Raw genomic sequence first — 6,554 nt, 5'->3', positions numbered from 1 at the left:
GGAAAACGTAATTGGAGGAGCATCATGTTGACGCTTGACGAGTTTCCCTGCCACTGCTTGCTGCAGACCTGGTGGTATCCCGAGCGTAGTAATCTAGTGTTGATGTGGGACTCTGGAGAGCTGCTCTCCATGGGTTTACCAAACTCATCACGACCCATAACAATAGTGATAGTGGGAGTTATGATGGCGATACGATGGCTGGAAGCTCATGTGTGAGAAAACAATAGACGGGAGGCACCGACGAGAGAACAGTTGCAGAAATTGGATTGTCTAAAAGATTTAGATCTTTTTGAGACAATTTGCAAGATTCTAAACATTCCGATGGAAGTGAAAAAAATATGGGCAAGAAGACGATTGATGCCATGGTTCAGAGCTAACATGACTGCATGGTTGTGAGAATATGCCAAAAAGCATATGTCGAAGCACGGCAGAGTGTACAGTGGATATCAGCTGGACATTGGAGCAGGAGCTTTCAAGCGAGCTTTTGTGACTCATCGGAATGCAGTGACCACCGCTGTAAAGAGGATTTCTAGGACGAGTGAACGTAGTGAAAAGGAGATGGAAGAGATGTTCAAGGAAGATTTGGAGAGAAACGTGACGTTGTGTCTGCACAACAGCTTCTGCCGAAACAGAGAATCTAACGTGGATCCCCTACCTTGTTGCAAACAGAGGGTAGAAGGGCAGAAGTGTTGGAGGACTGCTTCCAACAGCGTCAGAATAGCTAACGATGTGTTGCAAGACACAGAAACTGAAAATGCAGAGTCGGTGTCACAGGAGGAAGAAATGGAACATTGACAAAAGGTCGAAAGAACAAGAGGCAAAAAGAAAGAAAATTACTTCGGACGACAAAAAAAGAAAAAAGTGGAGGAGTGACGAAGAAGAAGAAATTAAAACTCAGAATTGTTTTATGTGTGTGAAAAACTCAAGTGAGAAACCAAGCAACCAAGTTGAAATTGAAAACTGAAACATTTAATTGAGCTTTGAACATTAAAGAAATTGTTGCATTTATAAATTTGCATTTTGATTTTAATTAGTGGCTTTAGAGACACTTACTTACTATCTATTTAGAAAGGCTTGAGTAGAGAGTATATTTAAATATTCCAGCCTGCATGACTGTTTTTAATCAACTAGGACAACTGATCACTTTGTGGTGATATGAAAGGCTTGGGTAATCTCTCGAAGAGGGAGATTGTCTCATTGTTCTTTCTAACCACAGAGTTTCTTAGTTTTAAAATTAAGGACAATAACAAGCAAGATTTCCGAAGGGAAGAAGCATAGTAGGATAATTTTAGCTTGTTGGTTGGCAGGACTGTCCTGCGAACCACCATCTTTTAAAAATCTAGGAGAAAAGTTTTAATCAGGGCATTGACATTAGAAGTCAGAAAAGATGTTTTTATCTTAGGTCATATCTCAATGTGCAGATTAATGAAAGAATTTGAAGGCTATAGTGATGTAGTATGATGCCATTTATATTCTGCAGTGAGTCGATATGATGCGGATAAACGTATTTTCGTGCATTTTGTAAATTCTGTTTGATGACACTGTGCCAATTTTACGAACATTGCGAGATTCAATGAGGACATTGACCGGACTGTCCAGGGAGTATGTGACATTCGACCAGAATACACCAAAATGCAGACGCAGCAATTTCGAGTTTTCAGCAGAGAACCTTCCGAATTGACGGTTTTAAGAGATTAACAACGTTATTGGGACGATTAGTCAAACAGTGAAGGCTAGAATATTCTGGTGTTTAAATTTTTAAATTTTTCGAAGTATGACGTCATATTTCTGAGAAACGTCAGAAACGACCATTTTGGCAGAAAACCAAAATAAAACACAACAACAACAACATTAGTTGCGATAGCGATAACGACGAGAATTGTGATTGGAAAACAACAACAAATTGCAGAAGTAGCAGAGACCGTTCCGAGTTGCAACTATTGTGTCGCTACAATAAATGAAGGCCGTTGCGAACAACGGTGAAGGGTGGAAGACAGCCTTCCGGGAGGAAGATAAAGGTCTTTTTACCCCGGATTCGAGAATCCGGAGGGGTCTCGGGACTGGAATTTTTATCATCTTATACAAACTTTTAGCTTCCCTATTATGTCCTGAATTGAATTTAATTAACATCTAAATAATAATAATAACAATGAAGGATTAGGATAAGTTCCAGGGGAATTGCTTCCCTGTCACTTTCAGTTTTTTGAGTCTCATAGAAATTCAGTTTTGCAGTATTGATGCAGTTTGTGCAGTCGCAGCATAATCTCCAGGTGAGGGGTGGTTTTCGTTGACTTTCGCAGTGAAAAAGCGCCAGTAGATAGTTGTCAGTTCTTCTTTGCATTGCGTTGATTTGATGACATCCTGGTTGAGATGCCTATTTAATATATTTGAGAGTGAACATGCTCGTTCCAAAAAATCAGATTTGAATTTTTTCAGACGGAAGCATTTGCTGGTATAAAAGGGTATTGCGTGAGATCTTCTTATGCCTGTATCAATAATCTGTACATACTTCTCCCAATCAATGTCAGTTTTTGAGTTGATAATCCTAGCAAAAAGTAAAACTACATGCATTTCTTAATATAAGGACAGTGGTAGTAAGTGAAGTCTTTGAAGACGCGATTTATATGAAAGCTTGTTTGTGCCTAATATCCAGACACTTGCTCGATGTTGAACCTTCTCAGTGAGTGCCAGTTCAGACTTAGATAGTTTCCAAAGAGACGATGCATAGCTGATTATTGGAACTACATATCCTCTGTATGAATTCTTCTTAGTGCTTATGGTCGAGCTAATGGCTAGGTTTATTTTTAAAGAGAAGAAAGTTTTTAGCGATTTAGCGGATCTAGTTTTAGCGTGTTCCGTCCAAGACAGGTTATTTGTGACTATAAGTTCAAGATCTTTCATAAGATCCGTTCCTGGTATATTCTGTTATTTCATGCAAACAGACATACTACCTTTAAACTGAAGGATTTTGCAGTTACTTAAGTTCAAACACATAAAATTCTTGGAGCACCAGTTCCAAATTTTATTCGAGTCGATATTCATTGTTATTGCGTTATCTGAGACATTTTTATAGTCGCCAGCATAGCCGAAGCAGTTGGACATGGCCACCGTTGGCAGGTCATTTATGTACAAAATAAACATGAGTGGGCCAAGTATTGATCCCTGCGGAACCCCACTTGTTATTGGCAGTAATTTTGAGATGCAATGCCCGATTCGCACCTGCTGGTATCTATCACTGAGATAATTTTTCAGTAGACCAAGGCACGCGCCACTGAAGCCGGTATGAGAAAACTTTTCAATTAGTTTCAGGTGGTTGACTTTATCAAACGCCTTTTCAAAATCGAGATACAGGGATGAAAGTTTATTTAGTTTCTTGTTGTCGTACATTTGATAAACTTCGTGGAGATAGAGTATGATGTTAGTAATGGTTGAGCGCTTCGTTCTGAAACCATGTTGTGAGTTATGCAGCAGGTTGTGCACCTTCGAGTACATTTTATCAAACATCAGTTTTTGTAATACCTTCGATGTAGCATTCAGAAGACTGATTGGCCTGTAATTGGAGACTACCTGTTTGTTGTTTTCCTTGTGGATAGGCACTATTTCACTTACTTTCCAAGTAGATGGGAATTGCTGCTTGTTCGCAATCGTATTGAAAAGTAACATTAATGATTTTGAGATGGAGCTCCAGAGCTGTTTAAAGAGCAGGTTTCCCACTCTATCAGGTCCTTTTGACTTGTTTATGTTAAAATTTTTTAAAATGTCTTCTATTTCGATGATATTAAAATGAAAATGATTTAGGAGGGTCGCATTATCACTGTCTAGGTTTGAATCATATGGAATGTTGCTGTAGACGGAATGGAAAAACCGGTTGAAAAGTTCAGCTTTATCTTGGTCGGAGCGAGCTTTTTCACCATCAAGATACATTTCACTAGGCACAGTAGTAGAACGCCGAACGTTACGCAGATATTTTTGAAGTTTATTAAAACGCCCTTCTTTGAAAATTTCTCTCTCATGGTTTTGCTGATCCATCAGAAGAGCATAGGCCAGGTTTGTTTGCGATTTTTCCAACTTCCTGAGGTTAGCTTCGCTCGGCTTTTTAGTATAATTATTAGTTAATGTGGCTCGGATTTTGATAAGATTAGAGGTTGAGGGGGTTACCCAAGGCGCCAGGGACAGCCGATGTTTAGTTTGTAAGGGAATGTGCTTTATTAGAATACTATAAATCCACTGGTACCACAGTCTAGTCATTACATCGACATTGCTGTAGCAGTATGGCATGAAAGGCTCCTCAGCTATTTGATCGTCATGGCTCTCCAGTCGGCTTTGGTATAAGCAAACTTTGCAAAGTCGAGTTCAATTTCATGTGGTCTGTCGCGACGGAACGATTTGTTAGACTGAAATTGAATCCTTGCCTTGTAAAGCAAGTGATCGCTGGCGAAGTGGCTTTTCAGAAAGTTATCAATGCAAACATCAGAAAGAATATCCCATTATTGCATAAGATCACGTCCATTAAGTGTTTTCTATGGTCGATTTTAATCGCTTGTTCATAGTTAAAGCTGCAGAGAGCATCCAATAACACCTGCTCATTCTCAGCTCGGGATGTCAGTGTAGACCAGTCAGTTAGTGCGAAATTAATGTCTCCTAATAATATCACATTTCGAACTGAGTTTTCTTGTTGCACATATCTGATATGGTTTAGAAGTATCATCAGTTTATTTGCTGACCAGCAGTAGGTATGTGCGCTATACATGCAGCAGAGTAACAAGGGAATTTTGAAGTGAAGTATAGTGATTACACAGTCTGGTGAGTCAAACATGATTCTCGTGTGGGCTATATTCTTTTTCACTCCAATGAGGACTCCTCCATGCTTAGTATTACCATTTTTACTGGGACGGTCACTTCTATGTATATCAAACTTCGCCAGAAAGAGCGCTGCATTGTCTAAATTTTTGGTGAGCAAGGTTTCCGTAAAACACACTTATCATAGTTATCAATAATTTGTAGAGTTTTTGAGAGGTCAGCTCTTCTGTTGTAATCTAGGATGCTTTGTACATTGAATAAAAGAACAGTTGCGTAGTGGTTTAGTCAATCATTACCCTCCTTTGGGTCCTCATAGACAACCCATTTGTTGTCTTGTCGTATTAACAGTTTCCCATCGCGGATCCTGAGGTCTTTTTTGTCAATTGTCAATAAGTTCGCGAAGTTTTTGTAGCGCCTCATTTTTTAGTGTTGCTTCCTCTCGTGATAGCTCACGACTGAGATAGACTGGCTTGTCGTACATTTTTAGTTTGCTTGCCGAGGAAAGAATAAGCCGGCGCTGCCAAGGATTGGACACTTTGACTAGGATTGTTCGGGTTTTTGTATCGTTTCGTGGTCCAAGTCTCAGTAAATCGTTGATGTTGCAGTTAACTTCAATGTGGGCAAATACCTGCTGGATTTCTGCAAAGTCGTGTTCCTGTCGCTTTTTAGGATCTCTGTCGTCTGATTCTTTGATTCCTCGCACTCGTATTCCCCCAGGGACCATTGTTGCTTCAGGTGTTTTGCGAATGGTTGCTGCTGATTGATTTACTTGCGTTGTTTTAGGTGCATCAGATTTTTCGATCATTGCAGTTTTGATTTCGAGAGGAGAATTTTTGAATTCAATCAATTCTTCCTAGATGTTCCTAATTTGGCTTTGATTGGTTTCACTTACCTCCAGTTTTGCAATGAGAGAAGTGATTTGATTGCGTTTGTTTTGCTCCACACAGTCATTGCACAATAGCATTACATTTGTCTTCAAATCAGTTATTCCAGCTATTGCTGTTGCACTCAGATTGGTACATTTTTTTTCGGTTAGGTGAATTTTGCAAGAGCAAGCTATACAGATGAAAAGTGGGTCACGTGCAACGCACTGGTCATTTACATGTTTTGCAGGCTTCATCGGAAGCCGAAGTTACTCGGGAACGAGTAGCAACTTTCGCTTTTTCGACCATAACAACGACTGGGAGAATAGATAGGTAAACCCATGGTTCCCGAAAGGGGAGTCCTGCGGTTTACTGTTTCTACTCTGAGGCTGGGAACAGATATGTAAATCTATGGTTCCCGAGAGGGGAGACCAGCAGTTCAGTTAATGCCAAGGATAAAAATTTTTGGGGCGCGTAGGGATATTTCGTCTGCTTATTTTGAAATCTTGTTGGCTATGTCCTGTTCAGAGACAGAAGATGGTACGTTGCGTTCGCATGCGTCGTTACCACCAATGAAAAGTACAATTAGATCGTATTTACCCTTTTCCGGCAAGAAGTCGATCACACTGCCAGTCCGAGCTCCAGGTAGAGACAAAATGTTGAAATTCGGAAAAATAAGATTCCTTACTTGAGAGTCTGCAATCAGCAGGTTTCTAGATGAAGACGTTCTGAATTGACGATAACGTCTATACATTTACACTGAGCATCCGGATGCAGACGTATTTTCGTGCATTTTGTAAATTCTGTTTGATGACACTGTGCCAATTTTACGAACATTGCGAGATTCAATGAGGACATTGACCGGACTGTCCAGGGAGTATGTGACATTCG

This window comes from Symsagittifera roscoffensis, chromosome 5, assembly GCF_963678635.1.
Source record: "Symsagittifera roscoffensis chromosome 5, txSymRosc1.1, whole genome shotgun sequence".
In the NCBI taxonomy this organism is placed as follows: domain Eukaryota; kingdom Metazoa; phylum Xenacoelomorpha; order Acoela; family Convolutidae; genus Symsagittifera; species Symsagittifera roscoffensis.
The sequence above is the reverse complement of the archived record's forward strand: the minus strand, read 5'-3'. Positions refer to the sequence as shown.